The 14,237-nt window shown below is 40.9% G+C and overlaps 1 long non-coding RNA gene across 5 annotated transcripts in view; it reads right to left on the bottom strand.

Moving 5' to 3' along the window:
- Positions 1-14,237, bottom strand: part of LOC135450325 (uncharacterized) — a 76,800-nt gene that overhangs the window by 30,642 nt on the left and 31,921 nt on the right. For 3 of the 5 annotated variants that reach the window (XR_010441024.1, XR_010441027.1, XR_010441025.1), the window contains exon 4: positions 8,640-8,819. This is a non-coding gene — a long non-coding RNA (uncharacterized LOC135450325). Of the gene's footprint in view, positions 1-7,696; positions 8,820-14,237 lie in introns of those variants that run through there. The other 2 variants (XR_010441026.1, XR_010441023.1) reach the window with 2 other exon arrangements.

The following is a 14,237-nucleotide window of genomic DNA, read 5'->3' as shown; positions in this document are numbered from 1 at the left end:
TGTACTCTGTGTTTTCCAAGAAATTATTCTTAATAGGAAACAATCAAGTAAATGTACATGTGCTTCAAAATCCAAGTAGTTTAGGAGCAGTGGAGATTTTCATGTGAAAAGCTGCAGCTCAAATTAATTTGAGACATTAAAATGTCTCCTACGACGTTCCCTGTCCAGAACTGCTTGGGAGAGATGGTGTAGACAGAACAACATTTCTCTTAAATGAGGTTTTGACTCATGGATACCAGGGCAGCCTCACACAAGGCTGTTTTTATCTTTTACTGTGTAACAAGGTGCAAGTCCGATTGCTGTAATTAGGGATTCAACACATTCTAATATTGGAAAGCAAATAGCAGTCTTAGTGCAAACCTTCACTCAGGGAAAAAAAGAAACAAACCACACTAAGCTATAATTCCCAGAAGTTTGAGAGAGAACATTTTAAAGCTGGCAGAGCAGAGATAAATGAAGAGAAAGGAAAACGCTTTGAAATTATGTTTCAAGCAAAACATTTCAAAGTGCTACCAATGGAAAACCAATAAAGACTTCCATTACCACATTACTTCACAGTTGTAAACCTGTGCATATAATTTTTCTTTTAAAAAAATCAACCTCCTCAGGGGAGTCACCACCCAAGCAGTCTCAGTAGCAGCTGTCTGGGAGTTCAAGAGTTTGGGTGACAAATAAGGGAAATTCTGCAGCTGCTGACTCACTTCACACAAAGGTAATTGCAGAAGACCTGAGCAAGGTTTTGTCTTGAACAAAATCAGGAAAAGTCACAGAGTGCACTGAGACAGGGTCTGTTTTTCAGTGTGACAGCTGCTAGAACAAAGTTAACTATCTCTTGGGTTTTAAGCCATTGGTGAAAGGAAGACCCTCCAGCAAAATATGTGCATCTGGCCAGTCAGCAGTGAGAAGATGGTATCTGAAAATATGAGAGAGCTGGTCTAAAGAACAGTCTGCAAGGGGGGTGGAGGAAAGCCCTTTAATTAGGGCAGATACATCGACATTTGGAAAAAAAATGGCCAGGCCCCATTTTGTCCTCAATTGCTGTGTGGCCTTGTGCAACAGCAAGATCTTTCAAGGTCAGCAACCTTGCAGTCAGCAACACAGAAGCTACTAGTTTGGGAAATCATAAATATTGCAAAAAGCATTGCCAGAGAGCATTTATTTTTCATAAGTTCCCACAACTGATAGGGTTATCTCCTCCAAGCCTGCTTTCACAGTTAAGCACAATGACATTCAGGAATAGTAGAGGAAGAGCAGCATACTTCACACAAGATGCACCTTTAGATTCTTCTAACTACCCTCACATTAAAACTTCATATACATCAGCCAAGAATTCATTCTTCTGTTTCCTTACAGAAATAATGGATTCAAAACAAGTAGTTCACCTAGAGTACTAATTGGGTGTTTTGCAATCTTTGAAGTGATAATATAAAACCATCAGAAAATACAGGCTTCCTCTGAAAAATAAGTAGGATCACTATTAATGGTTTGGGGGCTTTAAAGGGGCAAAAAAAAAAAAGCTGGATTCTGTAGATGTAATTTTTGCATGCATTATCCAGAAATCATCTATCTTAGGAAGATATTTTCCTAAGAGAGAGGTCTCTGGATAATTTTGCAAAACCAAAATGAAGTTAGGATTTTTCCACAGCAGTTTAGAAGTGCTTGGAGCTACTAGATCCATTAGCACACAAAAGCTGAAAAAAATAAAAGCAGGTGGTATAGTAAAATATTTTGTGGATCAGATAGCTGTTAGCATAGCATAAGTGCCCTTGATGTTGCTTTCCAAATCCAGTTGTCTGCACATGGTCCTGAATGTTGCAAAAAACAGAATCCCAGAATTGCCCGGTTGGAAGGGACCTTAAAGGACATCTAATTCCATCTAATTTTAGCTCCTGCCATGGGCAAGGATGCCACCCTCTAGACTCAGGCCCCCATCCAACCTGGCCTTGAACAAATCTCTTTGTATATTAACAGGTTCCTCCCTCTGCAACATGTGGGGAAAGCAAAGTACAAACCTCACTTTTATGGATCTTAGGTGTCACAATATTGAGGGCAACATCTCAAAAATCCCACTGAGACAGATGTCAGTTCCTGATTTCCCCAAGGTGAAGACGCACTGCACCTAGAGTATTTATTGAGACTTTTTGCCTCAGGGTGGGATTTAGTACAATCATTTTAAGATGAAAGCAACTGCACAAAGGTAAATTTCCTCACAGATTTAGAACTAGCTTGATGAAGGGAATTATTGATTACTGATGAAATGCTAATATCATGCTAAATGTAATTTATTCAAGAGGTAGCTGTGTTGTTAATGAACAGAAACACTTCTATGCCTGAAATTTACTGAATGATGTAAAAAGTAAATTGTATGCTCAAGGTGGTTTTACAAGGTATTTGAGGGTATTGCTTTTAGTCCAACAGTGGATGAAAATTCAGGGCTGCCATTTTAAACACTGTATTGCTCCAAATTCTTTATTTGGTTGGAATACAAGGAGAAGTAGCATGGCAAACAGGCTGTTTGATCAACCTAGTGTGGGGCCATGCACAGAGCCTGGGGCAGGGGTTGGGGTGCACTCCCTGAGAGCGCTGGGATGGGACTGGGAGCCCAAATCCTGGGATGTGGGCCATGAGAGGGGATTAAGGCAGCCTTGAAAGGGAGAGAAGAGCAGCTGACTTGCTGACAATGTGGTTTTTAGGAGAAATGTGCAGGTTTTGTGAGAACCACAAAACAGACAAAGGGAGCTCAAAGATCGAGGAACTTGAGGCAGCAAAGTCAATCCTTCTCTGTGGTACTAAAACTTTACATGGAAATTTTTGCAGATGACTTTTACCTCTCTGAAAATAGAAGCTGATAATGAAACTGTGGACTTGAATTTAATGATCCCAGTGTGAAAGGGCACCTATAAAATGATTTCTCCTTTTGTTGGCTGCTTCTAACCAACAGTTTAGAAAAACATAAACACTTGACAGCAACAAAAGGCTTTTTTTCTCCCTGACCTGCATGCAGTAATTGCTACATTTATTTTATGATTCTCTTTTTGGAAAAAAATAAAATAAAATCGATGATGAGCAGAGCAGAGGGCATTTGGTGCCAAACAAGAAAAGTGACAGATGGTCACTGAATGACCACACAAAGTCATAACATCAGAGATCCTGGAAAGGACTCTGGTCCAGGCAATGAGTAACATGGCATAGTTTCCCAGACTTAAATAGGTACTTTTGAAGCATAACTCTAAAATCACCCTGAAGTATTTTTAAAACTGCTCAATATTGTGCCTGTGGGGGGAAGCTATTTTTTGTGTGTTGGCGGAGATTTCAGGAGTGAATTTTGGCAAGCTCAGCTGAGTTCCCTCACTGCACAGTATATAATAATGTTCATTATGATTATATCAAGTACTATCCATTTTGTGCAGAATTAAATTTGATCTAATTCTGAAATGAATTCAAACTCCTAATACCCAGGTGCATCCTGGAATCAGATTTTTCTTGGTAATTAGTCCATGAGTCCTTGATGGTTAATTTCATAAATTTTGTACAAAACTCTTATTGCATTTTACATTACTGCTTTTTGTATGGAAAATATTTAACAGAGCAACAAATAGATCCTCTATTCTACCTTTTTTGTTGGAGGCCAAGGAACCACAACAATGGACCACAAAGATTCCCCAAGCTCTCTCACTGCTTTGCTCCTGAAGAAGCAGAATACCTTTCCAGTCTCCAGTGCTGAAGCTCTGGAGAGTCTTGAGTGTTAAAAGTTTCTAATCTTTTATTCTGCTTCACTTATCTGGCCATACATATTCATGAGAAAGGTCATTATAGCAGCACCCAGTAGTGTGGCTCCAGTTTAGAGCAGCGGCACTCGGCGCTCAACAGCCAAATCCACAGAAGCTCAGCAGGCAGGAGAAAGCAACAGTCTGAAACCTAATGAAACCAAAAAAGTTTTCACCTACATTATTGGGCTACCAGGGGAAAAAGAGCTTTTGAACTTATTTGTGTCTGTCTTCCTAGAGATTTTTAAAAGGCATTTTGCCTAGAGAGTGCTCTGGCAGGTGCTGCATATCTGTATTCCTCAACTGCCACAGGAGTGCTGCACAGGGCAGGTAGGGACATAGGACAAATCTCATGGATCCAAAGAGCCTGGTCACCAAATATCAGAGAAGAGTGGGCTGAAGAACAGTGCAAGGATCAGGTTTGTTCTCCTACAGCTGTGGTCTGTGACCACTCCAGATGTTCCTAACAAACTTGATGATACCAAAAAAAATTTGGCCTAAGAAAAACTAGTGGCCAAATGAGCTTTGAGTAACAATTAGGCGCAGAGCTGAGATTTTAGAGGAAGCTCCTGGAGACCCCCTCAGGCCACCTGAGATTGAAGGAACTCTGCGGGTACTGGGGTTACCCCAATCCTGTCCACTGACCCCAAATGCAACATTACAACATCCCTCCTGTAAATGACACTTCTGAAAAATCCAAAAAATACCCAGCTACCTTTTAGTTCCCTGCCTCACATCACTCTATTCGTACTCAGTGCAGTATAAAACAATTTTTCAAGTGATTTATAGCTTCATGATAGTAAAACCATATGCAGATTACTTAAAGACTAATATATGCTACATAAAATGTTTCTAGCATTCAAACAGGCATACTTTAAAATATTTCAATTAAGCATTTAATTCAAATTACTTTATCATTACTTATATCACTGTCAATATATATAACTGCAGGTGTGTTTGGATGAGTGGGTGGCAGTAAATGCATGACCAGTGTATTTCAATACCGCAAACTGAGTATTAATTTCTTATAAACTCTTTTACCAAAGCATTAGTTTGACTCATTAGATTCAAGTGTCCATGAATGTTTGAGAGTCAAAGAGCAACATAGTGAGACAAAGGAGAGCATTCCTATCCCTCACCACAGAGAAGGCCATTTCCTCCCACTCTCACATATTTGTGCCTCAACAGAAGGAACATCTAATGCTGGAACACATTTCCCTGCAGGTAGCTACAGCAGCAAGTGAAAAGGGGAAAAAAAGGGCAGTGAGTCCCTTGTATGCAGTCTGGGGCTACTAGAGTGTGAGTGGAGGTCTCATTCCCACTGCCTTTCCAGGACTTGGCAGCTTCTGGAGGAATCCTGCCCCATGTTGGTATCTAGCTCTCATTTTGGAATGGAGGATCAAGTCTGGGTCCTGATTGTTTTCTCCTCTCTTTCTTGTCAGCTTTTATCTTCTCTGCTCTGTGGGATTGGCTGCCTCTGTACTGCAGTCAGGGTCCCCCACACTGTACCTCAGCGATTTCAAGGTAAGATTTTATTGTATCCCTATCACTGCTGTGGTCCTGGAGACAGTTTCTGTACCTTCCCTCACTTACCTGTATTCCCCCTGTGACACTGAACTGAAAGATTTTTCTTTTCCTCTGGACATCTCCTTCCCTGCTCTTGACTTTGCCAAGTGATTGCGTCTGACACGGCTGCCCTTGGCCTTGAACCTATCCTGAGCACTGAACAGCTCACTGCAGGGTTACCTGAACTGCATCTGGGCCATCCCTACAGCCTTAATTTTAGGTGTTTTTGAAGGAAGAAGTGATTTTCCACAGCTCAGATAGCTTTCATCAGAATATTCTTAATATTAAACAATGATGCCTTTCAACGAGTTAAAGCCACCACTCTCTAGAGACTATTCAAAATTCAGTAACCTTGGCAACAAAATAAAAAGCAATTCTGACTTAGTTGTTTAAAATGGGGAAAATACACCCTTACATATGTGAACATATTGTTAACAGATTGGTTTATGTTCCTATTTTCCTAATTGTATGCCTTTCTTAAACATTCCAGTATTAGAAAATACCACATTTTATTCATCTAAAATTTGTCCTACATTACAGAACATCACCTGATCAGGGAAAAAAACCAAACACATCCCTCTGGAACAGAGTCAGAAAATGGTGCTGGCGCCTACAGAGATTCTTGTCAACTGACTACAAACAGAAAATAACAGTATGCACTCAGGTGAGTTTTCAAGGCAAAGTGAGTAGTCACTCAGTATTCTTTTCATATCTTATATAATATTTCCATACCTATCCCCTGCAGAGGTATGCATTTCAGGGTAGGAATCAAAAGAGGAGCATTCCCTTCAAAGCTGAAGCCTCGTGTAGCTCCAGAAGAGCTATCTGTGTGAGCTCTGTGCTAAGAGACAAGCTGGTGAGGCTGGACAGTGCTGCTAAACATGGAAATAGCTGGGACAAATGGGAAAAGGTTGGGTGGCTCTGTGCCCCAGCACCACCCAGGTCCCTGGTGCTCTGCACCTCCACAGGGCTCCACAATTGAAATTGGCTGCCTGAGATTTTCCTTTTTGCAAATTGTACCAAAATGTTACCCTCATTCACTTAGGAGGCTTGAGGCAAAAAGCTCAGGCCATCTAACAGCAAACTGCTAAAAGTGCTGCATGTTTTCTTTTTTAAGTTGGTGAAATAATTTGTTTCCCCAAGCTAGTGATAATATGGATTTGGAGCACAGCTTTCCCAGATTTATTTAATAAAGGGTTACCATTTTTCTTCTAGCAGAAACAATCAGAGAAAAGAAAGCTATTCTCCTCCACACAATGGAAAGCAGGATTATAGAATAAATGCAAGGGAGATAAGAAAGGTGAATCAATTTAAATGACCTTTACTCAGGCTTCATTGAAACAAATGAATAAGAGGATTTATCTACCAGAAAATAAAGCAGAAATAAGAAAATAATGGCTAAACAGCAAACTAAAGGGAAAATTCTAATTATATTGAAAGAGATTTGCCAGGGTTTCTTAGTTTAAAATTAAAAACAGCTTAGAGTATGTTAAAACATGTATAGATTATAGCTGAGCAAACATAATAAACCCACTTGGACAGCTAAGCTAGGAGTAGGATAGAATGCAGTGCTTGCAGCTGAGAAAGGGCTTTGCCTATTTGCACCATTAACTTTCTAAAATTTAGTCCTCCTACCTTATGGATCAACTGTTTTAGAGATTAATTGGCTTGCTAATACCATAAAATCCTATTTTTTATTTCTCACATAGGACAGGAGCCTAAATAGTCCATTGCAAAGCTAGGTAAAAAAGCACATAGATGGAATTTTAATTGTGCCACAAGCAGCAGCTGTGGGGCTGAAAGTCCTGAGCATTGGCTAAGCTCTATGCTGGGTCCTCAGCCGGACATGGGCCTGGCTGTGCCAAGCAGAGGCATCCCTAGGATAGTGCCAAGCGTGCAGATCCTGCTCTCCAGAGCTGGTGGGTGCCAGCCAGCACCCACACCCCAGCAGCTCCCACCCAGAGCCTTTGCTGCCCACAGCCAGCTCAACGGGGCTGCTGAGCACCCTGAACAGCATCTGCTTTCCAGTGCTGGGCAGAACCCCATGGATGTTGCTTGTTCCCCATAAATATTTCTTTTCATATTTGTAAAAACAGAGCCCTAAATAAGCCAACTGCATATGCAGTTCTTCTGGGAAGGAAAAAAACCCACCTTTTTTTGTTTGCTTAGCTTAAACCTTAAATCTTTGCCTCCTTTTGATATGACAGTCAACCAACTAAGACCATTAATTACATGGTGATATATTTCTTTCAGTGCACAGATACCAGGGTAATAGGTTTAAGCAAAGTCATGGAATTTGGCAGCTTTCCTTTCCTAGCAAGATTATGTCAGTGCTCCTAAATCCATTGATCCAGCGAGACAGTAATTAGTTAATTTAATGAGAATCAAAGGATTTTAGCCTGCAGAATTTACAGTACTAACAAGACAGGTTCTTTTTGGAAGCTATTTCCAATAAAAACACTTCAATCAGCCAGCAAGAATATTGTCTCTTGATTAAAACATGAAGCATCGTTTATTGCTATCACCAGAGGGTTAGGCTAATGCTGGAAAGTATCCTGTGCTTACACTGGTTTTGGCTACTGTTAGAGTGCCTGTTTTGTTTTAAGAACATTATTGTGAATCACCTTTGTGAGCATCTTCTTAGGGTTCAGCCATGTGCATGGATGGTTCTGCTTGTTCTCGTTAATTATTTTTCCCGCAGTGAGGAGATTTCTTCTGGTGCCTGATTGCTGTGGCTGCCAGGGGCAAAACAGTGGGCAGGGAAAACAAGGCTCAACTGCAAAAGGCAGATTTGCTTGGCAGCAAGACATGCCCAAGAAATGCTGGTTTCAGCTGAGGGGCTCCACACAAGCCTAGTGTGCAGGAAAGCTGCGTTGAGCTCACACGGTCCTGGAGGCTGCCTTGGCCATATCTCTGAAGAATGATTAATTGCTCTGAAGACACATCCTAAACCTGGCATTTAATTTCACTCTACAGAGACCTAGCACTTCTGCTGTTAGCACAAACAAGCAAAGAAACCATTTCGCAAAAGAGCAAACCAAATAAAGCCAAGCAGGAGCCAACTACAGGAAAAACACAGCCCATGAGCCTCTGTTCACACACACTTAGCCTGTCCTAAGCAGGCCCAGGTCTAAAAGCATCTGAGGCAGACAGACAGCTGGACATCCCCCCATTCCCGTCCCAGATTTTGGTTGTGCAAGGGACCTCTGGAAAGAAAATATATTCTGTGGAGAAGTGTCTCCTGCCACTGCAAGAAGTCAGGCCGAAGGCAGTGTCCACAAAATGTGAATTATTGGCAATGCATACCTTTGCTTTTGTAGACCATGCTTGCAGAACGAGAGCTGTGAACCAAGGTGGGAATATTGCTCATCTCTGGAATTGGCTCTAATTCTGGCTTCCACCACAAAATTCATGGCTCCTTTCATGGGTGATTTTGCTTATTCTCCAGCATCCATATTGCAAACAGCCTGAACACTTCAGACAGCTCTAAGGGAGAAAGAAGAAGAGGAGCAATATTTTTTGGCAAAACTTTCCTTACAATATAAATATTTACAGGGGTATGAGTTCCTTAGGTGTTTATTTAAAAGCACCTTCAATTTACAGGCAGCTCCAGAATCACTGCATAATATCCCCTTCATGGAATGAATCAGTTTACACATAAATATAACAACTTTTTCTCTTGTATTTTTCTTTGCTTACACAAAACAGACATTTGAGTATAGAAATATTGTGATTAAATTGGGGAATTAGTTGGCTGAGTACTTAAACAATTCCCCTACCAGAAAAATAAAAACTATTTAACTAAAAGAGTCAATGTCTTCTCTGAGGATGCTTTAAAAGATTATTTAAATCTTATAAATATTTAAAGACCTGCATAGAAGTTAATGGATTTTTAAAGAAAAACAAAACAGCAATGAATAACAGCATCTTATCTTCTACTAAACCAATTAAAGAGTAAATCCTGTGTTGTGACTGTATTTCGAAAATTACCTTGGTTGAACTAGATTGTATCTCTATTGAGATGCAGTCAGGATTTTGCTGAAAACAACACAGATGTTTTTCAGCTTAAACAGGTAAAACTCCTGCCACAGGAGCATCACATGGCCTTCAAGAACCAAAGCGAGGATGCAGGTTTCCCATCCTTCCCTCTCTTTGCTGTAAATAGCTGGCCCTGGCCAGTGTCTGATTCCCCTGCTCATTGTACATGCCTGAAGACCAGAGTTTGTTTAAAAGAGTAGCCATCATATTTCTCAGGAGATTAAAAAAGAAACTAAATCTGACTAACTTTGTAAGTAAAACTACCAATGCAATCACTTGTTTGTCCCTGATGGTAGGGTCCGAGTATGTTGAAAATGTAGAAGTTTGTTTTTACACAGATCCTTGGGCATTTGAAAGTGAGCACTTATTCAAGCCTGTGGAACGGTGATTGGTTAGATGAGGCCTCCCACGGTGTATCGTGGTCACTTGTGTGGAAAGCTCCCCAGTTTCTACAAAATCTCAGCTCTGACAGAAGGAAAATAAATCCAAACACCTCCAACTTTTATCATTCAAAACCAATGATTTCATTACCACTCTCTGTGCTGAACAAACATTTTCCACCTCGTCATTAAGCTTGATCATGAAGACAAAAACATCATTTGCACATATTTTTAGGATAAAATAGTGGTCTGATTTAATTTACTTCACCACAAAGCTGGTGTGCACCCTGTCTAAGTGAGAGGAGAGCAAAGGCCTTGTTACCATTATCCTTGAATCTATAGAAAGTTTAAAGTGATGTGAATAATGGGGGTGGGAGGGGGAGTTGGGTTTTTCTTCCAATGCTCTGCTTTTTTCTCACGGAACACATTGACAAATGTTAAGATGAGCCCTCAGCTGAAGGAGATCCTGCAGAAATACAGCCCCCTAGCAACACTGTTACTATGCACAGGGAGTACATAAAACCTTATTCCCCTAAAAGACCGTGTTTGAGGAGGGAATAAAATTTTATTTTCTTTTAAAATAAAGATAAGGTGCTGGCAAATGTTTCACGTGCCTCTAAATATACTGTAAGCACAATCTGAATGGAGACATAGAGGCAGGATTCATAATATAAACTCAGAATGATGACCGTGGCACGGCAGCAGATAACAGAGGAACCAAAGATACAGATCTTTTCTGTGAAAGGCATGTTTCCACCACTATGAATTGGGAGAAACAGAGCATTTGACTTTGAGTCCAGAGAAACAGAAGAAAAGAGGACAATAGCATCCACAAAGGGGAGCTGCTTAAATAAGGGAGGGCACGTGGATGGGGAAAGCTTTTGGCAGCCAGGAGAGGCCTGGGTCTGCACAGAGAGGTGTGCCACAAAAGGCACTCCTGCAAGAAAGCAAAGTGAATAGGAGAGGAAAATGAATCTTTTCACTGGCCAGATGAAGGATGTGTTCAGAACAATGTGCCTCCAGGAATAAATCCTCTTTCTCCTCTCTCAGCAGCTTACTCAGGAACCAGAGCCCACAGAGCACTAATGATTGCAGTGAGTTAATGAGTATGTGCCTATGAAGCATCCAGCAATTTTTTTAAACTATGATTAATCCTCCAAACTCTTACTAAGGAAGAATCCTATCACTATATATCTCTAAGCAAATTATTTGAATGTGTTGCTTTTAGTGACTGCATATTTTCTCTTTATTGACCAAAGCTTTTGTGAGTTGGGGTCCAGTACAGGTCTCAGCATGCTTGTGAGAACAGCTCCTCTAAAATGCATAGGGCTGTATCCCTGTACATTTGGTCACCAGAAACAAGGGGAGGGGGGGGGATCTTTCTCCTCCAACAGCACAAATGCACATAAAAAGCAGACCGAGCTGCTGAGCATTTAACAAAGGGTCCTCCATGCTGATATCCTGGGAAAGAGGACCCAAGCTCTGCTGGCCTCCATCGCTGTGAAACTGGCCAGCTGTAGTGCACAGTGTTATTTTGATATTCAGAAATGGCTGTTTTGCACCCATATTTCCCATGGCAGCAGAGGTCTGAGCCCCAAAGAGCTGCACTGCAGAGCCCCAGCACTGCTGCCATCACCACCTGACAGGGACACGTGCCCAACAGGCTCAGCAGCTTCAGCCACATCCTGGCAGAAGGAATATGAACTAGCCTTAGGAAAAATGTGGGAGTTTTTTCCTCTCTAAAAATCACCTTTTCCAGCAGCAGGCTTTGTAGCTTGTTTTACTTTTCCAGCTGAGCAGACCCAGTGCAGAGGCAGCCTAAGGTAGTGCTTTTCATTTCGTACACCCACATTCACAAGTCTCTCTCTCATTGTTCCTGCTTTCGACAGAGGTTACCAATTATACTGCTTGTCGTACATGGCAACTGTTTACAAGAAAATTACCTTGTTTATATATTTTTCCTACAGTTAACAAATTATCTTAAATGTCAAGTTGCTTGATACAAAAATAAGCAAGCCTACTGTATGCTTTAAAGCACTACAATTGTTGGTAAATTGCACTCAGCACAGAATTATAGACATCATTTGGAAGGAAAATACTTTCCCAAGGGATTCATCTGACATCATAAACTATGAAAATGAAGGCTTAGCCATTTATAAATGTCAGCAGAACAAAACCAGCCCATCTTTTGAGCACAATTAGTCACGTGCAGTTAACTGTTTAACACTTGCACATATTGCTATTGATCTCTGATTGCTTTCATGAAATCAATTCCACAGCTGTTCATTTATCATTAATTGTGCTGAGCTTCAGAGAGGATTGAGAGCACAAAGGAGGTTGGCTCACAGACTGGACCGAGCAGTTTTTGACATAATGAGTAAGAGTGAGCCACCTCTCTCATTCTGCATGTATAAAACACCCATAACAATCATGCTTGTCCTCACCACTGTCTTCTGTGTCACTGTGGCAGCAGTTTTTATCAGTTAGGCCCACTAGGCACTGAAAAAAAAATCAGCATTTTCTGTTTTCATAGAGAGGAGTTGCCAGCCAGGGGCTGTGGCTGGCTTGCAGGAGCAGCTCAGGGCAGCAATGAGCTGGCACCCTCTCCTCTGCTCAGCCTCTCCTGCATGGTCACAGCACCAGCACAGCAAGTCCCTCTCTCAGCTCTACAGGCAGGATGGTGAATCCCAACAGCTTCAGATGACACTCACTACCCCAGGAAGTTGGGGATGGTATAGTTGTTTCACTGACCACTGCCTTTTCTCCTCAAGGCTGATTCCCTGTTGGGAAGATGTGACTCCTCTGGAAACCTGCCCATACTATGTATATACTATATACTTCCCCTCACTCTCCTAATAGTCTTCCATATAAAAAATCCATCTCTGGTGAACAAAACCACCTCATTTCAATGCCCTTGTTTTCCTCCTGGAGTCCCCTTTGCATAATAAGAGAAGAGAGAGTCATGCTTCCATGCCTGGCACTTTGCTTTCTGACACTGCACTGCTCTATTACAGCAGATGGAGAGTATGGTCTCTTCCCTAAAGTAACAACTTCCTGGTTCTTGGTATTCTCATATAAATCCTTGTTTTTTCCAGAGTTACAATGGCAAATCATAAATATTTGCTCTGGTCTTAATAATGAGTCTAATATTTCAGATGATCCTCTGCTCTTGCCTGTACTCACCCCATTTCAATGGAGTAGTAAATGGGACAGATGATTCACACAAAATTACACTGGCAAACCATAACCCATCCTTGTATCACACTTTAGTGGTGTCTTTCTGTGCCTTTCCAGCAGCAGATCATCAGTCACTGCAGAAGGAGCTTTACTACTCATTATGATGGTAATGTAGTATGATTTGCACTTGCTTCATACATATTACATATTTCAGATGTATAATAAGGGGAACAGTGTAAATACCCAAAGAAAAGGCATAATAGGCTATAATATCAAGACAAGGATTCCAGAAAGAGAAAGAAAAATATAGTTGTTGAGAAATATTTCGTTCAAATCTGAACCAAACAGTCTTAACAAAACTGACTGCAGAAAGAGGAATTAGAACAGCCCCAAGAAGCATGTCATTTCCAAGAATTTCCTTTCAACTAAGTTGTGATTTAAAAGATGAGCATCTTATGCAGACTGGCATTAGAAATGAGATTAAATTGCAAGGAGAGAAAGGAGAGAAAATGTTCAAAATGAGGGAAAGGTGAAAGAGGTGCATGCATTAAAAACAGTCCACTGTCACTCAAGAGACAGTGACAGGACTGTGAGAGGTAAATAGAAGGACTTTTTTCCCCAATGACAGAACCACTTCAAGAATGTTTCAGTGTCTCTTCTTATTTACATTAATGTGTATTTGATCATTACAGCCTATGAAAAATGACAATAACAATGTTCTTCAGATACAAGGACAGTCAGTGTTTATGAAGGGAGACTGGGCTACAACATCCCAAAGTCCACAAATAGCTGATGACAATTGGATAGTCTCAGTCAAGCCCCTGCTCTCCATGTGTGCCTTTTCTACAAAGTGAAGATTCTTTTCTCTGAGTGTTTTATATGGGATACCAACTCATATATCAGATCACATTTCATTATCTTTTATGGTAATGCTTAGGCCATCTATCATATTCTACAATAAATCTTAGCTTTGGCAGCCCAGCAGAGTATCATAATGTTACCTTTCAAAACACTGCTTTCAGCAGCAGATACACAGGGCTGCATCTTCCATGTGGGGTTTTTTGCAGTTTATCAAAATGAAACATGACATCCACTGTAAATGATATTCCCATTTAGTGCTTAATGATACATCTGCTTCCTCTCATCCACAAATTCTGAGGGTTTGCTAAACAGATATTTTGTTTAGTGACAACCTGTATGCCAAACTGAGGGTTCGTTATCTTCAGCCTATCAGCAATGGGAGCTGATGCAATTATGAGTTGGGACTATGAGCTAAAAACCTCAGATATTATGACAAAAAAAGCACTTG

This window comes from Zonotrichia leucophrys, chromosome 7 (genome assembly GCF_028769735.1).
Source record: "Zonotrichia leucophrys gambelii isolate GWCS_2022_RI chromosome 7, RI_Zleu_2.0, whole genome shotgun sequence".
NCBI lineage: Eukaryota > Metazoa > Chordata > Aves > Passeriformes > Passerellidae > Zonotrichia > Zonotrichia leucophrys.
Note: the sequence above shows the minus strand (reverse complement) of the source record. Positions and strands in the feature narration are given on the sequence as shown.